We start from the raw sequence: 23,332 nt of genomic DNA on the forward strand, positions 1-23,332 counted from the left end.
ACTCTCTATTGAAACTCTGGGATACACAATAGAGCAATGGGCTTCTTTGAACATGCGAGCTGGGCTGTTTGGGGTCCCAGCACCTCTTTCATTGACTGGTTCATTTACTATATTGTGAGAGAAAGCGCTTTCAGCAACTGCAATTTGAAAGGAAGACTTTTATCTGTCAGCAAGGACCAAGTACACTTAGGCACCATCTTGCAGGGCTCCCTGAGCTCAGGGGCTTCAAAGAGAAATGTCCAGTGTTGCTGAATTGTTGTTGTCTTTAGCTTCCAGAGAGCCTAGCTAAGAAGAGGAAGTACAGAGCTGCATGTGCACTGTGTGGGAGTGGAGAACTTTTGTTTTCATTTTAATTGACACAACCTTGCACATGGAGCTCCCTGCAACCGCAAAGAGCTGGAGGGCCCTGGCTATGGATGCCTGCCCCTCCGCACTCACCTGAGTCCATGCTACAGAGCCACAAACAGACCTGAGTTCAACAACAGCCCACGTAGGAGAGAACTGTTATAACTAGTTTGGGGGTTAGCTTTATTATAGATCTGGCTTTGTCCATTTTGGGGGGGTGAACCAGATTATTTTTCCACTTCCACATGGTTAGATAAGGAATACACAAGGATGCGCATTGATTTCAGCAATCTTTCAAATATAGGTTCTCTTCATATCCCAAGGCTGATTCTATTACTTTCACTCCCGGCAAGTTTCACAGTAGTCTGGCAGCTTGGCGACCACTGCATGGTGATTGAATAACAACCATATCCTGTTGAATAAAGAAAATGAAGAAGTACAGAATGTTTAGCTTAGGAAACAGCTGCTTTCAAAACAATTTTCATCTGTGTCTTAACTATTAATACATTTAATCCCTAGAACCTATGTAGATGTGGAACTCATTTTCTTCCAGAGAATAAACAGATAATTGGCCCGAAATGGAGCACTAGTACCGCAGGCAGAAATGACAGAATCAACTTGACTGAAAAGAAAACATCATGTTTCAGAGAAAAGATGCCAGGAACAGTGGACTTGATAGTAAAAACCTTATCCTTTTAACACAGTGATTCTCAACCCTCCGAAGGCCGTGACCCATTAATACAGCTCCTCCTGTGGTGGTGACCCCCCCAACCATAAAATTATTTTTGTTGCTACTTCATCACTGTCATGCTGCTACAGTTATGACTTATCATGTAAATATTTGATATGCAGGATATAGTTACATTGTTCCAAATTGAAGATAATTAAAGCATCATGATGAATCACAAAAACAATATGTAATTCTATATTGTGAACTATTTCTTTCTAATGACAAATACATAAAGTTTTGTCTTGAGGCATGGTGTAGCATGGGTAACAGCCTTCAAACCAGGTACCCATACCATAGGTGGGTGTATTTACATATGGGTAGACCTGCCTGGAGATAGATAGAGGAGCAGTGTCTTGGTTCCTAAGACTATTGGAAATATGTTTTCTGATTGTCTTACGTGATCCCTGTGAATGGGTCATTCAACACCCCCAAAGGGGTCACGACCCACAAGTTGAGAACCACTGTCTTAGCAGCTATATTCATGGGGATCACTATCTTCTACCCATAGCATCTGGCAATATATGACCATGAGTGCTCTAATCCCAAAACCCATGGCCATCAAATGGATTCAACTCATATATAGAAGACCCTACCTAAGAAGTTTCTCAGGCTGTAGTTCTCTATGGTAACAGATAGCCTCAGCTTTCTCCTGTACAACTAAGGGTGGCTTTGAACTGCCCGCCTTATGATTTGCAGTTCAACACTTACCTTTGGCTACTGTATTGCAAGTGTGAAAACAAAACCCACTGAAACAGAAAGGATGGTATCTGCCTTGGTGTTGTCTGACTGGATGACTTCTCTCCTAGGTTTTGAAATGATAAATTTATAGTGCCCAAGTGGAATGGGGTGGCCAAGAATTCACAAGTTTATTTAGGATATAAGGGATTATTGAAGGTCTTGGGCACCAAATTAAGAAGAAGTAAATGAGAGGACATGAAGGAAGGTTCACATCTCAGAGCTTCAGTTTTCCTTAAATGACCCCTTGGAAAGTAGGCTTAGAGGTATGGGTCATAGGACTTGATAAGGCTAGGTACATCTGCTTAAAGCATTGTCCTGTAGTTATGGCATGTAAAGTCCTGCATGAGATTATAAGAAACAAAATCCCAAACAAACAGACAAACACAAAATAGGAAGCAGAGCAGAATGATGTCTTCTTGCTAGAGGTATTGATTTTACTAATTTTGAATAAAAAAGTCATAGTTGATTTGAAGCAAAGTTTTAATACCCAAAATGCGGTGACATATTTCTTATGGTTCTTCCATTCATACCCTTCATTTTCATGATGGGTTTGGGTTAGAAGGTACAGTCTGGTGATTAGATTTGATCATGTAGCTCAGACTGTTAACATAGGTAATCCTGATAACCGTCCTGCTGAGTATAGAAGGAGCCATCTCAGAAACAGGAAGCTCACAAGCAGACAGTGCGAAGATCCAGGAGTGCATCATGTTATTTGGAGCCCGAGATCCCTGCTCATTGAATCTCTTTAATCCAGGAGGCAGCTTTGGCACTAAAGAAGTAACAGAAGAAAAGCAACAGCAGAACCAAGCCTCAGAGGATGGAACAGACCAGCGGGCTCTCCAGCCTAAAGAGCACATGAAGCTGAGTACCTTTGTCCAGGATCTGCTTTGTGGAGTGAGGTGCCTCTGAGGCCTCAACTGAAGAATCTGAATTGGCTGTTCAATAGAGTTGGAGCTCAGTGCCTTTGGGCTAAGGCATATAGCAGAATAACTGGCTCTTATTACAGCCCTGAAAGAGGTTTCTAACATAGCCCTAGAGGGAAAATGCCAGGCCAAGTGATTGAGGACCAGAGTAAGATAGGCCTGCCTTTGGGTATAGCAGAGAAGAGACTTGCCTGAAATTCCCCAATAAGCCCTCTAAGCTGAGCATCATTTATGAGTTCTTCGTGACCACCACAATGGTTTATCAAACCTGGGTGAATGGTAGAGTTACGGCAAAGACATTTGTTGTCAGACTAGGGAAAATGGATGGAGCGTGGGGACCGGTCTGACCTAGCTTCATAGGAATTGGTCTTGGACAGCTGATGCTGTTGATGGTGTTTTTCCTCCATAGTGGTTACTCATTGGGCTGTGCTCCACAAGGTCAGCAGTACGAAACCAGCAGCCGCTCTGTAGGAAAAAAGACAAGGCTTTCTGCCCCTTTAAGAGTTACAGACTCGGGAACCTGCAAGGGCAGCTCTTCCCTGTTCTACAGGATCACTATGAGGCCCAGTCAACGTGATGGCAGCGGGTTTGGTTGGTTGAGAGTGTACCTGGAGAAGGTCAGACAAGGCACCCACCTGTCTTCTATTTATGAATGTGATACTTTTTATTAAACCTCGGTTATACAGTTTTGGCTGCTGCTGTGTAAAAACAACATCTATAAATTTCCTAAGACAGGTCAGTCAAATAGAGTAATTTGGGCAGGGTAGGTATTGTTTTGATTAGAAAAGGAACAATAAAATATGCTCTATGTGCAATCACAACGTACTAGAGAAAGAAACTAAGTGGAGGCAGGTGTAAGTAGCTGCAGGTACAGCAGGACCCCAGTACTATATGGGGATCCCTACAGTCATACAATACAGCATGAGAAAAAGGAATGTCTTTTTAAGGCCTACCCTTTCCTTCTTCCCCTTTGCCTTCCCAGATTTGAACTTTCAATTTGCATTACAAAATCTGTAATTGGGAGACCAACTTGCAAATGTGAGCTGCGATCCACTTTAATTTCCATGAAAACAAAATCCAATCTGTGGTAAGAGTCTGGGGAGATGTCTTAAAATCTAGACATGGTTTTTTGGTTGTATAAAACATTTTTGCATAGCTTTTAAGTTACTCATAAGATGGAAAAAACATTTAAAATAGATTATTTTCATAAAGTTGCAGGCATATTTCCTACTCATTCATTGACATTTCTAGATAGACAACATTAAAGATCTTGAAACTCAAATTATTCTAATGGCAAGTGACCATGACAAGGTCTTGTCAAGGTGAAGCATGCTTAAGCATAAACAGCAATGACTTGGGGTAAAACGTGAGGCTCTAAAAAGACCTTATCCTGAGAGACCAGGATTAGCTTCCTTCACCGTGGTCTGAAACAGCCTCAGCATTCATTGCATCCACACTATCCTGCTATTAGCATGCACATTTCTGAAGCTGTGGGTTCATAGGTGTGTTGTTTGTTGGACTGCTAACTGCAAGGTCAGCAGTTTGAAACTGTCTGGCATTCCTCAGGAGAGAGTTGAGGCTTTCTGCTCCCATGGAGAATTACAAGTTTGAAATCAAAGACGTTTAGCTGTGTCCTAAAGGATAGCTATGAGACAAAATCTACTCCGTGACAATGGAAATTGTCGTCTGGGGTGGGTACCAGTGAAATTTGCTTTGCTAATTGTAGCTTAAAGCCCAGTGGGTTTTGTCCAATGATCTTCTTTTTATAGTCAATTTGCCTCATTTCTACAAAAAGATAGCTATTCCTTTCTAATAATGCTATTGTGAGAAGTCGTTGAAATATAAGAAAGGGTCCAAAAGTCACTAAAAAATTCCATTTAGTTGTCCTTTCATTTTTCCCCTCACAAACTTTTTGTTGCCTCCTTATAATGCAGCTTGAGTTCAGTCCAGTGCAAAGGTTCTCAACCTGTGGGTCGCAACCCCATTGGGGGTCGAATGACCCTTTCACAGGGGTTTCCCAATTCATAATAATAGAAAAATTACAGTTATGAAGTAACAATGAAAATAATTTTATTGTTGGGGGTTCACCAAAACATGAGGAACTGAATTAAAGGGTTTTGCCATTAGGAAGGTTGAGAACCACTGGTCTAGTGCTTAGTGGGTATTAAGAGACCAAAAACAAAAAAAATCTATTATCAAAATGGAAGCATCCACTCCTGTATTGATATTACCAATCATTATGTATTACTATTGAATTTAGATGTTTTTTACAGGTGATGATCATTTTTCTCAGAGGTTGTATGGAACATGGAGTAGGTGATCAGAGAAGCCAAATGAGAGCGTTGAGGAGTTTTCCAACCTTTATTTTATTGCAGAATGCCTTGATATCCACTTGGTTGAGGATACTCAAGGACATTCCACACACTGATGCTCAAGTGGAATTTCCCAGGCATAGTCTTTGTTACTATTCTCAAGAAATCACTGTGATGGTTGTATTTATTTTTGCTCATTGTCTGTTCTCCTCCAAAGACTTCAAAAAAAGAATTATCCTCAAAGTAAACATAATCCCCTAAATCACCAGGCAGTGTACGTAAAGTTGCAATTATTTCATTAAAATTCTAATTAAATTAAAAAGAAAATCAACAACCGACTTAAACACACTGTGACTACGGATGGGAGAAGTGACTGTAATCATGAAGCTTTAATTCTCTGTTGAAGAGAAGGGGTGGGGGGTGGGGGGAAGACAAGAGAGCGGACCAGAAGAGACTGACATCCAAACAAGTGTGTGTTACCAAGAACAAAACAAAGCAAAATCCCTTTTGCCTCGTAGTTATGGTTGGCCTTTGTATAATATTTGCAGTTTTCAAAGCACTATTTCGTCTGTCGTCTCATTTAACTTCATATTCCCATGAGCCTCTAGAGCTATCATAGCCTCCTTTTCTAGCTGAGGGGGTTTCAGAATCTCGTATCAAGCCATTTGTTCGAATAACAGGTATCTGAGTGTTGGAAAAATCAGAAGTAGGTCTGGTTGCATAAATCTGAGTATAATGGTGTCTAGCGATACTGGTTTCTTATTCAAGGCCAGGATTGTATTGAATGGGGCTTGCTGTTGTTTTATAAGTTCCTGGGAAGTATTGTACAGCTAAATCCACAACGTCAGTGACTGCGATGCCCACTCACCATGTCAGCGCTCATGGAGCAAAGCTGAGGCTTTCTGCCCCGTAAGGATTTATAGGCACAGAAACCATATAGAGCAGTGCTTTCCAACCTGCCTATGGCCATGACCCTTTCATATAGTTCCTCATGTTGTGACCACCCCCCAACCATTCAATTATTTTCATTGCTACTTCATCACTGTCATTTTGGTACTGTTATGAATCGGGCAACCCCTGTGAAAGGGTCATTCGGTGCCCAAAGGGATTGTGACCCACAAGTGATTCAGGGCATATATAGAATTCATTCAAACTAATTTTCCCTTTGTGTACCTCCTTTGTAAAGCCTCAGTTTCATGACAAGAGCATATATAAACAGATTCAGCTATAAAATTCTATGACATATTTTAGAAGCAACTAAATTTAATTGGCCAAAGCTTGATAGTTTAAGATCTAATAGCCACTTCTTATCCCAGAAATATTCTTGGATAAATTAGGTTCTTTTGTCTTCTCACTCATGAGTGCTAAATAATAAGGAAATAAAATGTTCGGTAAGAATAAATGAACTGAGAATAGGGCAGCAGTATTCTGACTTCAAAGAATTTTCTGGGCACCATGAAAATTTTGCAAATTTAAGTGAGGTTCATCTAGTTATAGTCATAGACCAAACACAGAACTATTATATTTTAGAATTTAAATAATTTAGCATTGGATTTTCTTACAGGGATATTCTTCTGTATAGCCACAATATTCACGATCACATTCAAGATATTTAACATCAGGTCCTCAAATATCATTCTCATATTTTTTTCCAAAAGGAAAATATCAATATTTTACATTTTAATAATTTTCTTCCAAAGTTTCCTAAGGATTTCAGCCTTTGGTATAGATGAAAACTCACTGTAAAGTAAACCAAACTCCTTACAACTGGGCCACTAGGTATCATCATGATAAACAGAAAAGATGGAAGTTTTCACGGATTTCATCATGCTTGGACACACAATCAATGTCGCTGAAGCAATAGAGAGATCTGAGGACAATGCCTTGCATTGGGCAAATCTGCACAAAAGCTCTTTTATTTTTATTTATTTATTTATTTTATTTTTGTTTTTGTTTTTTAACAAAGCTCTTTTAAATGGTGAAAAACAAACAGATTACTTTGAAAACTAACGTGTGCTTGACCCCCACATGGTATTTTTAATTGCCTCATATGAATGCGAAAGTTGGGCATTGAATAAGGAAACTAAAGAAGAATCGATGCATTTGAAGTATAGTGCTGGTGCAGAATATTTAAAGTACTATTTACTGCCCCCCAAAATCTGTTCTTGGGACATTTACTGCCAGAATGCTTCTTAGAGTCAAGGATGGAGAGATTTGATCTCACTGTGGCACGTTAGAAGGACATCACGCTTAGTAAAGAAGAGGGCAGTACCCTTGACACGATGGATTGACACAGTGGCTGCAACAATAGGCTCCAACAAGAAAACACTGGTGAGGAGGGAACGAGACCGGGCAGTGTTTTATTCTGATGATTGTTGGGTCACTGTGAATTGGGAAAACAATGTGGCACCTGACAACAACAGCAAGAAAGTTTTCCAATAAAATTATCCAACAATTTTTAACATCTCTTAAATGTCTACAATTTTTTGAACCTGTGTTCTTAAAATTTAGTGGGTATTTTAAGTTTGAAATATAAAGAAAGTTCCTATATTTTTGCATTTCAATATTTGCAAGATGGACATATCTATGTGAGCAGATCCTAGATCAAAATATGTGACATCACCAACTAATCCCCAATTGACCTGTTTGTCCCTGCTTCCAACCTTGTTGACAGAAATAGGCACTATTCTGACTTATATTCTTTTAAAAAATCATTTTATTGGGGGTTCTTACAACTCTTGTTATAATCCATACATTACTAGTATCCAACATATTAGTACATATATTCCATCGTTCTTTCTAGACATTTACTTTCCAATGAGCCCTTGGGATCAGCTCCTCTGTTTTCCTTCTCCCATCCCCCCCACTATTTTTATTACTTTTAAATCATGTTATTGGGGGCTCATACAACTCTTATCACAATTCCTACACACATCCATGTGTAAAGCACATTTGTACAGTCATTGCCTCATCATTCTCAAAACATTTGCTCTCCATTTTCTTGTACTTTAGTTTTTTCTTCTTCTTGATTTGATATACATGGAAGTGTTCCCTATTTTTATATCAATCTTTTGTGAAATTGTCATGCTGTTGCATTTATTAATCATTTACTGTCTAATTTTGCTTTGTAGTATTTTATTACTTAATATACCAGGATTTGATTGTTGTGGTTGAGAAATATGGCGAACAGCCCTGAGAAGAGCATTCTTCCAGCTGTATTTTTGTTAACACTTATACCAGTGTTGGTGACATAAGCATTCGTGTGGACTTGCAGGTCTGTTGCCGTGGTTAGGTGTCGCTCACAAGGTTCTGACTCATCCCGACGCTGTAGACTGCTAAAGGGAACCCTGCCTAGTCCCTTGCGTTCCTCCCATTGGTGTTCCCTTCGAGCCCATTGTTGTAGCCATTGTGTCCTTCCATCTCCTGGAGGGTCTTCTCTTTGTCACTGACAATCTAGTTCACCAAGCAAAATGACCTGCTTTTCAGAGACGAGTCAGGTTCCTCCACATACCATGTCCGTGTATGTGAGGTGACGTCCCCAATCCTCACTTCAAAAGAGCATTTTAACTGTATTCCTAACAAGAGAGCTTCATGTGCTCTCTTGGCAGCCATGGACATTTCAATATCTGTGGCAATCAACTATTCTGGTGTCAATGTAAGGATGAAGAGAGTAGGGGTGGAGTCTAGGCTGTCAATCTGGAGATAGCCAATGAGACTTCTGTGTGGCCATGGCCTTCTCCTGAGAATTCTGGGAAATCTGGTACTTCCTCCTTGGAGGCAGAAAACACCTCTCTTTCTCTGCTAGTCCATTGGAAACATTGCAGAAGACAAGCCACATGGACGCAACCAGACCTCGGAAGGCAAAGAAGCCAGCGAGAGACCCCTGCCAGCACTGAGATGTTTACAACACCACTGGACCCAAAGACTTTCTACTCAACTGGCTGATGATCATTCTACTTTGGCTTCATTGCATGTGTTTTGTGAGTCTGAAGAGGACTTCATAGATTAGTATTAGGCAAATGGGCTAATATCAGACCTAGGGGCTTGGGCTGGACTGGTTTGGAATGTTTTCTCAATGGTCAATTCCTCTTATATAGAGACCTCTCCCTTATATATACATATGCGTGTTTATGAATTTGTTTCTCTAATTTAACCAGACTAATGCAATATCCTTCTTCAAGAACATAATCCAAAGGCTTTATTTCTTCTGCAATCATCCTGGTTGGTAGAGTATTCAAAGAGTGTAACATATTTAATATTGGTAAATGCTTCCATTTTTCACAACAGTTGTTTCAGTGTATGCTTGCATTACCAGTATAAAAAACATTTTATGTGAGCAGTAAATGAGAATTCCACGTATGTCCAAATCTCACATACCCTTGGTATTGTCAGACGTTTAGTGTATTTCTTGGCGCTGTTGTGTAGTAGAGTCTCACTGTGTTCTAATGTTCATATCTGGAATTGGTCTCGTTGAATGTTACTCACATACATATGGGCAACCAGAATACTATATTTTGTGACATATCAATTTAAACCTTTATCCATTTTTAAAATTAACTTTTATCTTTTTATCACTGAATTGTATAAACTCAGATTCTATTAGGACTCCTTTCATGTAACTCAACTATGCTGTGTAACTTTCTTTTTCACTCTTTTAATATTGAGTATTTATGGACAGACTTTTTAATATTAATAAAATCCACATTTTCAGTTCTTTTCTTCCCGGTTGAATGTGTCTGTATTTTATTAAACATATTTGATTTACATAGGTCAGACATATGTTTTGCTTTATGTTCAAGAAACTCTATTGTTTTACCTAGGAAATAAGTTTGAAGTCTTATTGCAGTTTTTTTTCCTTTTTAAATATACAGTGTGAGGTAGGGGTTGTTAATCACTTTTATATTCAGGCTAATAGATTAGATAGTAAAATTCAGAGCAGCAAACTCTGTCACAGTAAACTTTGTTCCTTTTCCATAACTTGAAATTTTCAAACATGCATGGAGTTTGCCATTGTGATGGTGGGTCCTGTTCAACTAATGGCTTTGCTTCATGCTTCTGTTTCTATGATTATGTCCAGGAGACACACTGGCCTATGTTAGTTCCTAGATATTTCAGAAAACCTGAAATGTAGTTTACCTGTTTTTGTGTTTACATATTTCTCACGGAGCTCTCTCTTGCCCACTTATCCATCTTTCCCTTTGCTTTACAAAAAGGCTTTACTTCAGCAAGAGAATTGTTACCGAGGACAGATAGTATGGATTTTGAGAATAATTATCTTTTCAGAGTTTTCTAATGAAGAGCAGAAATGGTCACTTCCGAATTCTCCTCAGCTGCTGATAAGATGAATATACTGATTAACACCTTTTCCAAGTTGGATTGGAGGTGAAAGTCATCCCATTTGGCAAAACCTCATCCCATTTGCTGACATCTTCATTAACCTTGCTGATAAGGAAACCATTTTACAATACAAATTTTTCAAAGCTGGAGATTTTATCTTCACAGTCACCTAACAATACTAATTCCAAGTATGACCATTCAGGTTCAATTGCCTAGATAATTTCACTCTGCCCTGTCCTTTTATTTCTCTTGTTTAAAAGGTTGACAAGAAGAAACCAATTACTTCACACTCACTAGTAAAACTTTATTTCCAAAAGCACATTTCACATTTTCTGAACCGGAGGAGCAGAAGTATAGATTAATGTGAATGAATGGGTCATTATAGCAAGGGGAAAACAAGGTGGTAAAACTCTGTGAAGGAAAAGTCATGACTCCAGTTTGGAGTCTTATTAATCATAAGAAGTAAAAATCCTCGCACTTGATCACTTTCACTCTAGGCGCTCACCTTTTCTTTTTGTGCACACTACTTTTAAAATTAAATAAACACTGCCAGTATTTTTCTATTCTATAATCATTTGACTGAAGACAGTATCAGGTAATAACTTTGGAATTTATGTATTATATGCCGTTTCCTCCGCTGCATGAAAGCCTCTAGTGGCATTTCTTCAGTTAGTGAGTGTAATTTTCCCATGTGCTCCAGATCTCTTCAGCCACATCTCAGTAATGTGCAGAAAAAGTACGAGAAAGCGTGTCTTTCCAGAGAGGAAGGGACCCTTCCTTGTCACAGTTCTCAATTCCCAGGGCCACATCCTCCTCCTCCGACTCGGCTGAAGCTACCACATAGGACGCCGCTGTTGAAGGCAGAGTTGGGCAAAGATGCAGTCGCAGTGTTCTCAGTTTGGGGATACAACTCATTCAAATAACCTGAAGGTCAGAGATACATAGCTCTGACTGATGATTAAGAAAATGATGAGCATTTCATATTTAATACCTTTCCTTGAACGCTGTGGCTCTCTAGATTATATTTTTACTAATAGCTCTTTTATTTTTTCTCTCTCATGGTTTATCATTCCTGTCTTTATTTGTCCCAAGCCTCTTTCCATTCTCCCTCTACAGACCTTTTCATGACGGTGGTCACCCTTCCCCACAGCGAAGAAGCTTATTCCAGAGTGACCGCACTTCATGATGAAATGAGGAAGTATTTTTTAGATTGAAGAATTAGTGGCGAGAATACTCTTTGACTTGTTTTCTTTTTTGAAATATGGAAATTTGATTTTGCATAAATAAATACAAAGAAACGCATGGTTTGCCAAGCATATTTAAGTGTGCAGTATTCGAACAGCTCAAGGATAGGTAAAGTTTAGGAAAGGTCAGCTAAATTTATTATTTATTTTCAATTACTCCAGGTATAAGTAGGAATTTTAATACTCTTTTAATGTTTAAAAGGATTTCCCTTGTAACTGTCTAGGTTAGTCTTAGAAGTTTTGTCTAAGAATTGTTCATCACCATTTCATAATAATATGCACATATGTACGTATGTTCAGAATGGAGCTAGCTTAGTGTAGAAATACAAGATAGTGAATGTCTTTCATGAGAATTGTTCTTGAGATGAGGAAACTAAGTGTGATGGAGATTCCATAAAATGAACACAAAGAAGTAGAGCATAGTCATTTGAATTTAAAAATATATCTTGGGATACCTAAAAACATAAAGTGAAATACACAAATAAACTGATGTCTTTCAATGAAAAATTGGGCAAGATCCTGAGATTTGAATCCCTGGAGCCATTGTGGGTAGACCAGGGTAGGAAATCCGGGTAGATTGAGTTGTCATTTGTTTCCCACAAGATGCAGCAAGATAGCAATGAAGCAGCTGATGGTGTTGCCCTGGATTCCATTGTTAGCTGAAGAAGCACACACGAGACTTCCCCGATGTAGGGGTTGATCCACTGATCCGAGTTAGAACTCATCCATCTTGGGCATTAAGGTCATAAGGTCACCATGTATGTTTTAAGCTTTGGGAGGCTGATACTAAAGAGGGAAGTTGTGTGCTCAAGAATTTACTTGTCAGAAAAGATTCACAAATCCATTCGCCATAAATAATTACTGGAGTGTCATGTAGAGAATACTTTGAGTACCTTTTATGTCTTAAAATATATCTATTAATAATTTTCTTTTACTAAGGTTATCTTTGGGAATGTTGACTCCTGAAACATGCCATATTAGTGCTAAGTGGGGAAATGTCATAAAGAAATGACAGGGAAAGTGTATGTTATATTTTTGGTTGGGCATTGGTCAGGAAAACATATCAAGACTTTTCTTGTAACTATTAAGTATCTTAATTTTTAAAATATTGTGTTTTATACGTTTATGCTGCTAGATTATTATAGAAGGCATCTGCAACCTTATAAGGCTACTAATTTAGCTCTCCTGTTCGTCTAGCCCCAAACTCCTGAACATGTGTCTATATACCATACATATTATGCTCAATACTTTCTAAAAGTCTTCACGAAGCACTGTTAGAGATGAGCAAAGAACAGAGAAGGCTTATACAAGAAAGCTTCAAAAAGTTCATGGAAAAAATTTCGATTTAAAAATATTTCATCATGAATGTGTTGAAGCTCCTTCATAGGTATCAAAGATTAAATGTGAAGACTATACATCAATGCCAAATATTATGTGATTTTCTATTGAAATGGAGCCTATGAAAATCCTTGTTGATGGTGTTATATAGATTTACATAGATGGGGTAAAAAAAGAAAGCCCACTAAACTCTGACTGATCTATGGTTCTGGAAAAGACTCCTGCTGACACTGTGGTTTAGGGATGGAGCAGCTCACCACACGGTGTATGATCCAAGCTCATCCATGTCTCCTCTGCAGAAACATGGGTTCTTTGCTCCTGTGAAGAGTTAGTGTTTAAGAAACCAATGCAGGTCCCAGGGAATTGAAAAAGACGCCATGACCATGGTTGATTTTTGGAGTTTTTATTGTTCTGGGAGCCAGCTCTTAGGTGTCTTTCACTGCTAAACCACCTTGATGCCTAATTAGTAATTTCATTACACATTATTTTTATGGTAATAGCTGTTGGTTGTAGTTGTTGCTTTAGTTTTGCAGACAGTAAAAGGTTTTCATCCTTCGGACTTCTCTTTTCCATAATCCTAAAACCTTCAAGTTTCTCTGTGATGTTTTTTCAGTAGAAGGTTTTATTTTCAGGTTTGACCTTGAATGAATATGTCTCCCTGTTAATTTACTCCTATCCTGGATAACTTATATAAGATTACCCCCCCCCATCCCCACCCATACACACAGACACATACAGTGTCACTGTGGAATCAGATGTCTGGATTTTTGTTCAGCTGTTGTGTTGAATCATCTGTGATAAAACTCTGATAACACAAATGTAAGAAAAGATTCATTATTCCTGCTTTTAAATAGAATAACATGAAACAAAATATCTTTTATAATGAATCACACAGTGACACAGTACAGGTGTTTTAGTGGATATGCAATATCATGGATTATCCCTTTGATAATAGGTATACCACAAGTTAGATTTTTCATACCTGGCACTTTGTGGGAGTATCTATGTGATTCAGATTGAATCTTAGAAACTGAAGTTTTGAAAATGCTAGGCACATACTATCCAACTCTAAATTCTCACATTCTTATAAGATATTTTTCTAGGATATGTAAAATTGAGGTGACAACTATCATGGTGACAGATGTACCTTTACATTTAATTCAACAATGATAGAAAATAATTTAAATGAACTGACAGATTTTAAAAATCAGGTTGCTATTGATTTAATCGGTGAACTTCAATAGCTATCTGTTGTTCTACTAGTGTTTCTCAATCTCATTCCCACTTTTGGATTTACGAGTATAGGAAAGGCTTGCCTTCTCTGTATCTGTGATTATTATAAAATGAATCCCAAGAAAAACGGAATGATTCCCTCATAATATCTCAGGATAATTAATGACTTGATATCTCTGACTTGATATCTTACAGGTGGGGGTAGGGGCAAAATCTTTACTAGAAAGAAGTTTTCTAAATTATTTCAAACCTTAATACCTCTGCAATGCTCAGTAGCAAGCTCCTTAGAATAGCACCTGAACATTAATATGTGAATAACCATGCGTGTTTGTGATTGTGTGGAAGAGGAAATGTGTGTGTGTGTGTGTGTGTGTGTGTGTGTGTGTGTAGGTGACTGGTGATTTGTGAAAAGAAAGGAGCTCCTTATCCAATGCATATTTACTGTTTAAGACACTAGAATATTAAGAAGGGGAAATAAAAATGTAAGTAAAAAGTTATTGCTCCAAAATTACAGAGACCTGTATTTTAAGAAAATAGCAATCGGGAAGCCCCTGTCCCTGGATACATTCTTTGTCTGGACTGAAGATTTGCCTAGCAGGATGGCCAGCTATGCAGCACTTCCCAGAATTACGCTGAGAGGTCCTGCCCCATTTTTTCATTCACACAAAGATAAATCCGAAGGGGGAGGTCCAGAACTGTAGACTGAATGGGAAAAGTTCCCCACTGAAATTCTTTAGAATCCTTGAAGAATGAATAGGTACCTAATTATAGAGTAGAACACAAAAACAAACATTCTTGGGAAAACGTCCTTGTTTGGTCTTTTTCCTCACCAATGCAGTTTCTAATTTTCTTAAAATTTCTCCATCAAAAGCCCTCAAAATCACCCTGTACCCTTTGAAAACATCTATCAGGATTTCCTATTCAGGAGCCCCGGACCAGTCAGGACCTTCTGAAGTAGCCTCTCTCTTGAATTCACTGAGCCAGCAGACAGCCTGGCATGCCCTTGTTTTGAGGGGACCTTTTGTATTGTGAGGGTGTCCCACAGGGGCACTGAGTAAGCTTGTCTGCAGCCACCCACTGGTTGCAGACATGTTTGAACCTGGAGGTAGTGTTTTAGCAATTTACCTTCATCTATGTTTTCTACCTAAAAAGCAGGTTTAAATGAACAATTGAGGAAATCTATTTCTATCCCTCTATATGACATTGGAGCAAATAATATTGAAGGTTAGATTAAGGAATGTGTCTTTTTTGAGTTTATAAGTAGAAAATAATTGCTGTATTAAATATCTTGGAAATATTACTATCTGAAAACATAGCAGTTTAACAATAGACATTTCTATTAATAGAACTTTAAAATATGCATTTAATGTCTTTCAAAGTTAAGTACTCTGGGAAATCTTTCTTTTGAGGAATGTGACCTAGTAGGATGCCACAATTTAACGGAATACATATACTTTTCCTATTAAATATACTGAGAAGCCCTATTGGCACTGTGGGTTGTGGATAGACTGTTAACCACAAGGTCGGCAGTTCAAACTCCTAGAGTTCAAATCCACATGGTGGGAGAAAGATGAGACTATTTTATAAAGATTTATAGCCTTGGAAATTTTAGCATTGGAGCTAACTTGATGGCTATGAGTTTGATTTGTTGTTTATTATTTCTGTTACAGATCCTATAATTTTAATGTTGGGTATGTATGTACCCCAGTTTTAGGACTACAAGAGCAGTCTTCCAGGACATTTGTCTAATCCCAATTTGTGGATTAAGAACTGAGAGATACAATTGTGATCTACTTTATATCAAGTCACAGTTTATTAGTGTCTCAACCAAAATAGCATCTCAGTTTTCTAAACACAACTCTTCTATCCATTGATCCCATTGTGGATGGAGGATGGGGTTCCAAGCTCCCCACCACTAATCATGAGTTTAATTAGCACAATTGTACAGTTGAGAGATATAACTATTATATTAAAGTCATTGAGAGCATGAGAGATAGAAGATAGTCAAATAATGGAGTCAGACATATTTCATGGCAGTATGCTCACCTCAGCCCCATGTGGCGGTCCACTTGGAAAAGGGGATAGGGAAGGAGGCCAAGGGGAAAGGGAACACGGGAGCAAGGAAGTGAGAGGAGAGGGGAAACCAAAGAGAGGTCAAGGGAGGCGCCAAGAGAGGCCTATATACTATTGCTAACCCAGACCTATATACCATTGGAGCATGCAAGCCCACTAATTATAGGTAGACATACGTCACAGGAAGGGGTTGCACTACAGGTTATACAGCAATGAGAGGGAGTGGTCTAGGGACATACACGCAATAGGAAGAGGAGGAGTTGGGGGTATACATGTGACAAGATGGGCGGATCCTAGATACAGGATGGCAGCCTAACTTTGGATGTGAAGAGATGGTTTGATCTGTTCTCTGGATCTCCATAGGAACCATTATCAGTAGGGTGTAAGCCCCAACTACATGAACCAGGTCAATGACTGCAGGCCTGTCCATTGTCCTTAACAGCAGGGAGCAGGGCCTCCCTTAGTCTGGTGACTGTCTTCAGGGAGGATGTCTCTAAGCATCTGACCTCCCCCCACACCTCTTATATCACCAACTAAAAGAGTGCTAAAATAGCCTTCAAACTATGTCATCTATGCACATATTTGCATATTTGCCACATGTGTCTATTTGTTTCTTATAAAATAAATACTGGGAAGTATAATATCGTAAAAAATAATAATGATCATAGATATTATGACTCTCTTGTGCACAGAGAGTGTCCCTAAGAGTTGGGATTGACTTTGTGGCACCAAACTACAACCACAACCACGAAAACAATACTTTTTAGGGAGATTTTAGGGTGAGATATTGGTCTAGTTTTATTTTTAAAATTAATTTTAAGGTGATTGATCTATTGCCTGTCTTTGCTTTTTCTGACAAAATGTTTAACGGATGAGAGAGAGAGAAGAGAAACCAAGGAGTGGGAGAAAGGTAAACTAATGGGAGTTTTGATTCATAGTTGAAACTGTTGAATGCAAAGTTGATTATCTGAATGGTAAATCCCCACTAATTTTAAAATGAAAAAATATTTTCAAATTCTATGAGCTACAGTAATTGCCTCTAAAGAAAAATTCCTCTGAAGTGAAATTATTATCTGTTTTTTTCAAACTTTCTAGGCCAGTAGTTATAGTAATAAAATTGCTTGCTAGGCCTCCTAAAATTCAAAACCCATCCACTGCCATTGAGTCAATGCGGAATCACAGTGGCGCTATAGGACAGGGTGGAAGTGCCCCTGACAATTTCTAGGACTGTAACTCTACAGAGAAGATAGCCCATCCTACTCTCATGGGGTGGGTGGTGGTTTCCAACTGCTGACCTTTCACACGTCAGCCCAACGCGTAACCACTTCTCCCCTAGAGACGACTCTCAATGGATGTCATGTGCTGGTAGATGTAAGTCAGCTGTATAAACTGTATCCCTCTTCCAATCTCACAGTTAAGGTAACAATGACCGATAAAGAAAAGGCAAGTACTTGTGAAAGTTTTAAGAGATAAATCGAACACTATACTGTAAAGAAACCTCAGAGGTATGATTATGAAATCACTAAGTATATGATTGATTACATACAGTGTAGAAATTCTAGCTCTAAGAAGCTTATTTCTACTTTACAATTCTTGTTGTGGTTGTTGTTAGGTTGTGTAGAGTTCGTTTGGACCTAGAAGGTGCCTATCTACAACAGACGAGACCACTTGCTGGTTGTGTGCTCTGTTCATCTCACCCTGCTCCTATGATTGAGCCACTGTGTCAATCCATCTTCGTGAGGACCCTTCTCTTTTTCCCTGATGGTCTACCAAGCCTGAGCTCTTCTCCAGAGCCTGGTCCCACGAGAGAACATTATCAATGTGTGTAAAACAAAGTCTAATCATCCTCGCTTACGAGGAGCATTCCAGCTCTATTTCTCCCAAGCCAGATGTTCATTCTTCTGGAAATCCAATGTACATTCAACATCTCGACCAACACACCATTTCAAATGCATCCATTCATCTTCAGTCTTCTTTATGCGTTGTCCAGTTTTGCATGTAGATGATGTGCAGGAAAATCTATTGAGTCAGGTGTACCTTGGTCCTCAAGGTGACGTCTTTGCTTTTAGGGGATACTTTAAAGACACTTTGCAGCTGCTTCGGGCCATGTGGTAACTCACTTGCCTGCTGCTTGTGTGGTTGTTGATCGTTATCTTTGTTGTTTGGCACTGTCGAGTCAGTGCTGTCTCAGAGGGGCCCGATGCACAACAGAGCAATGCAGCACACTGCCCAGTCTTACACCACCCGCACAACGGTTTCATTGGCCCGTCACTGCAGACACCGTGTTAATGATCTTGTTGAAGCACTTCCTCTTGTTCCCTCTACAAAGGTTATCGTGGTTCAAAGTCAAATACATTCCTTGTAATTTCAATATTCTGTGTATTATGTTGATATTTATTGGACCAGTTGTGAAGGTTTGAAAAATGTTTTATGCTGAAGGGCAGTCATTTCCTTCTGTGTCTCACATGCTAGCACCTTCAGCGAGTGAGGTTGTAATCTCCGCATATTGCTGGCTGTTCATGAGTTTCCCTCCAAAGATGATATCATATTCTTCTTCACACAGACCAACTCTTCTGATTACTTGTTCCACTCTAGTATTAATGTCACGGTTTCCAGCATCACAGCAACATGCAAGCTCCAACCAGATGATGAACTAAAAGACAAGCCGTTGAAAATTCTCTCTCTGGAAGTAAAATGTCCACCCTTTTGAGGTGAATGCCGTATGACAGTTCCCTATTTTATCACAGCAATTCCCAAGTTCTCCCACTGTTAACACAGTGCAGCCTGAACCATCACATTAAGTTATTGCTAGAAGTTCCAAAGTGTGTCTGCTGAAGAAATAAAAATGGTTGGCCAGAAAAACTAATAACCGGGACAGATAATAAGGGAAAAGAACAGAGTGAGATGATAGTGTATACTTTCAGCTTAGATCTCAAAATATGAAGTTCATAAGCAAAGGAAAGAAGTAGAGATGAGACGAATTTACTAGATGAAAACATATCTGTAAAGCAAAAGGTTATTGTTCCATAACTACAAGATTTTAGCATAGACAAAACTTTCTAATTTGCAATGGAAAACAGAACCTTTTGGACAAGGTCTTTCCAAGTTTGCTTCCCATGACATTCTAGTCTTATTGGAAACAACTTAATTACATAATAGATAAACATATTTAATCCCCAACAGTTAGGAGACATATGAGATAATCTATAAATTTCTAAATAGATTTTTAGCTCAGTTTAGGACATAGTTTTTATAGATGTTAAGCCTAAAAATCTGGTTTTGGGCTTTCTCTCCATTATACACAAATGATTTAATTCTATTCAAGTCACTTCAATTGATATCATATATGTGAAATCACTTTAAACAACACAGAATGCAAAATATGTAGTGGACATTATGCCATGTATTATTGTTACGTAGATGATAGGCCACATGTAACACATTAGTTGGTTGAGTTCTGTTAAAACATACCATGACATATGAAAGACTGAACTTTTTAAAAGACTTCTGAATTAAGTTGGTAGATTATATTGGACATCATGTATGTTTGTACTTATTTACATAATAAGTTTTAAAGTACAGAAATGTCATTTTATGAATGCATATGCATTAAAATAATTAAATTAGGGACCTGAATTCTTATATCAAATAAAATACGGAATTTTGGCAGAAGGCTCTTTAATGCTTAAATTGGTGAATGAGTGTTTATGATGCTTACGGTAATTACTAGCTTTACAAACCATCGCATCTTTTCAAGAGAACTGCTCTGTAGAGGTAACTCATCACCAGCCATGTGCCATCATCACAGACTGACAGGAGAGAATATGGGGGTGTCGCAGGAAGCTCATGCTATTTCTTTGGCTCTTTTAATAATGGCCACCCCACCCATTTCAGCATCAAGTACTCGCTTGAACCAGTTCTCAATTAATTCATTTGCTCATTCATTCATTCATTCATTCGCTTCTCCGTTTGTTGTTAATAGGCATGCGCTTGAGGCACTAGATCCTTTTGTCTATTACTATAAGGCACATAAGAATTATGAATTGTTTCATCTGAGCTCATGCTAGGTCCCAAGAAGGCTAAGAGATCAACCTGGAAGTTTAATTGGGATCTTACTCACCTGGTAGAAAATGGAATTTTTGATTCTAGAAATTTTGAACGATCTCTAGAGAAGGTTCAAATCAATGGAAAGACTGGAAATCTTGGGAATGTTGTTCCTCTTGTATTAAATTAGAGTAGTTTCTGAGAAACAGTTCTCTCAGAGGTGGTTAAAAACACCTTAACAAGACATGCCTGAAGAACAGTCTTCGTGATTGGCTTTGGGTGCTTGCGTCAGATGAGGAGACACATGAGCCTTCTTTATTTCCAGCTTAGTCAAGATGAAGATGGTTCGGGAACTGAGGACTAAGTGAAGTTTGCATATAGGGCTTTGCTTGTTGTTGTACCGTATGAGTGAGAGCAACATTGAGAAAAGGATTCAGTAGTGAATAAAAAGCATACTGATTTTTAAAAAAAGTTGTTTCACGTCTCTTAAAATATCATAAAGCAGAGCCTAGAGCTATATTGAGTGTGAAACTGATCAACGCCTCAGTCACAGTAGAGTCCAAATCCTTTCACTTGCCATTATTGTAAAAAGCAGTTTGGTAGACAGGGAGCAATCCCAGAATCTGACAAATTAGAGTTGAAACAAGGAGGCGATTCTTTTTGATGATGGCAGAGTTGGCTGAAGAATAGGGACATGGATTGTCATCCTTGTGCTGTTCACATGTGGAATCCTAAAGAGTTCACTGATCTGTCTGTCTGCCTTAGCATCCAGAACGCCTATCAATGATTCCGCAGTAGGAGTTCGTACCACTCAGAGATTATACAAGTCCATATCATGGCATGCATTCTATTGAGTTCCTGCTATCTAAAATAAGAATGTCAAGCATCACTTAATAACATAGAATGACACACTTCATGTGTAAATAAAGTAAATATATATGTAATGGCTAGGTAGGGAAAAGATGAGGCCTTCTATCCCCATAAAGAACATAGTCTTGAAAGCCTACAGAAGCACGTTTATCCTGTCCTATAGGGTTGCTATGAGTTGGAATTGACATGATGGCAGTGAGTGAGTGATTGGGAAACTGTTCTCAATGTCCTTAGTAGCAGTACATAATAAAACAATAAATATGGAAAACTAGTCTACATTGTCAAAATACATGAATGTCTTATTTATGTAAATATAACTCAGGAATCCAGAATAAATATTGAATGTCTTATGACAGTGTCAGATTGTCAAGTTGAATACTGTACATATTTTTAACTATCTATTCACTTTTCAAATTCATTGTTGGGCTCCTGCCATGAGCTGGTCTTTCTGGAAGAGGCTGGGAGTATAGCGGTAAAGCAGTTAGTTGCTGATCTCATGTAGCCTGTGCTCTACTTGTGGGTAGTGTGAGGTATTCGACAAAACATTCAGACTATATAGGACAATAAAATCCCTATTTTTTACTGCCAAAAATAGAGTGATTATGTGTAGTAAATTAAGAGATGTATATTGCTTTTTTTTAACATTTTATTAGGGGCTCATACAACTCTTATCACAGTCCATACATATACATACATCAATTATATAAAACACATCTGTACATTCTTTGCCCTAATCATTTTCTCTTTTTTATCTCCTCTCTTATTTTTTTACATTTTATTAGGGACTCATACAACCCATCACAATCCGTACATATACATACATCAATTGTATAAAGAACATCCATACATTCCCTGCCCCAAGCATTCTCAAAGCATTTGCTCTCCACTGAAGCCCTTAGATTCAGGTCCTCTTTTTTTTTCCCCTCCCTCCCCGCTCCCCCCTCCCTCATGTGCCCTTGGTAATTTATACATCGTTATTTTGTTATATCTTGCCCTATCTGGAGTCTCCCTTCCCCCCCTTCTCTGCCATCCCTCTCCCAGGGAGGAGGTCACATGTGGATCCTTGTAATCAGTTCCCCCTTTCCAACCCACTCACCCTCCACTCTCCTAGCATCGCCCCTCACACCCTTGGTCCTGAAGGTATCATCCACCCTGGATTCCCTGTGCCTCCAGCCCTCATATGTACCAGTGTACAGCCTCTGCCCTATCCAGCCCTGCAAGGTAGAATTCGGATCATGGTAGTTGCGGGGAGGAAGCATCCAGGATCTGGGGGAAAGCTGTGTTCTTCATCGGTACTACCTCGCACCCTGATTGACCCATCTCCTCTCCTAAACCCCTCTATAAGGGGATTTCCATTGGCCGACACTTGGGCCTTGGGTCTCCACTCTGCACTTCCCCCTTCATTCAATATGGTATATATATATATATATATATATATATATATATATATATATATATATACACACACACACACACACACACATATATATATATATACACACACACACATATATATATACATACATACATATATATATATATATATATATATATATATATATATATATACACACACTCACATAACTTTTTTTTGGCATGATCCCTTATACCTGGTCCCTTTGGCACCTTGTGATCGCACTGGCTGGTGTGCTTCTTCCATGTGGGCTTTTTTGCTTCTGAGCTAGATGGCCGCTTGTTCACCTTCAAGCCTTTAAGACCCCAGACACAAGCACCTCTGTGCCCATCTCTCGGTGTGCATTGGACACAGGCATCTGTGTTTCCAGCTTGAACTCTTTTGCTTTTGTAGGGCCTTCCCCATGTTGACTCCCAGAGGCCAATCAGTGTCTCACTGCTCCGGAGCAGATCCTGATTCACAGAGAGCCCATGGGGCAGGGTAAAACCTGTCTGTAGAACAGGCTGGACTATATTCTTTATGGGCTCAGACAGCCTCATCTTTCTCCAGCAAAGTAGCTGGGAGGTTGGAATGACCAACCTTGCAGTAGCGTTCCAAGGTTTAACACACTGAACCATGAGGTCTCCTTTAACTGTCCCTGGTGAGTCAGCTTCTTCTCAAAGCTACTTGTTTGGAAGAAAGGCTGGTAAGGGGGCAGTTATGTTGGACTTCAAAGTAGGGCCTATACTCAG

This window comes from Tenrec ecaudatus, chromosome 10 (genome assembly GCF_050624435.1).
Source record: "Tenrec ecaudatus isolate mTenEca1 chromosome 10, mTenEca1.hap1, whole genome shotgun sequence".
NCBI classification, from domain to species: Eukaryota; Metazoa; Chordata; class Mammalia; order Afrosoricida; family Tenrecidae; genus Tenrec; species Tenrec ecaudatus.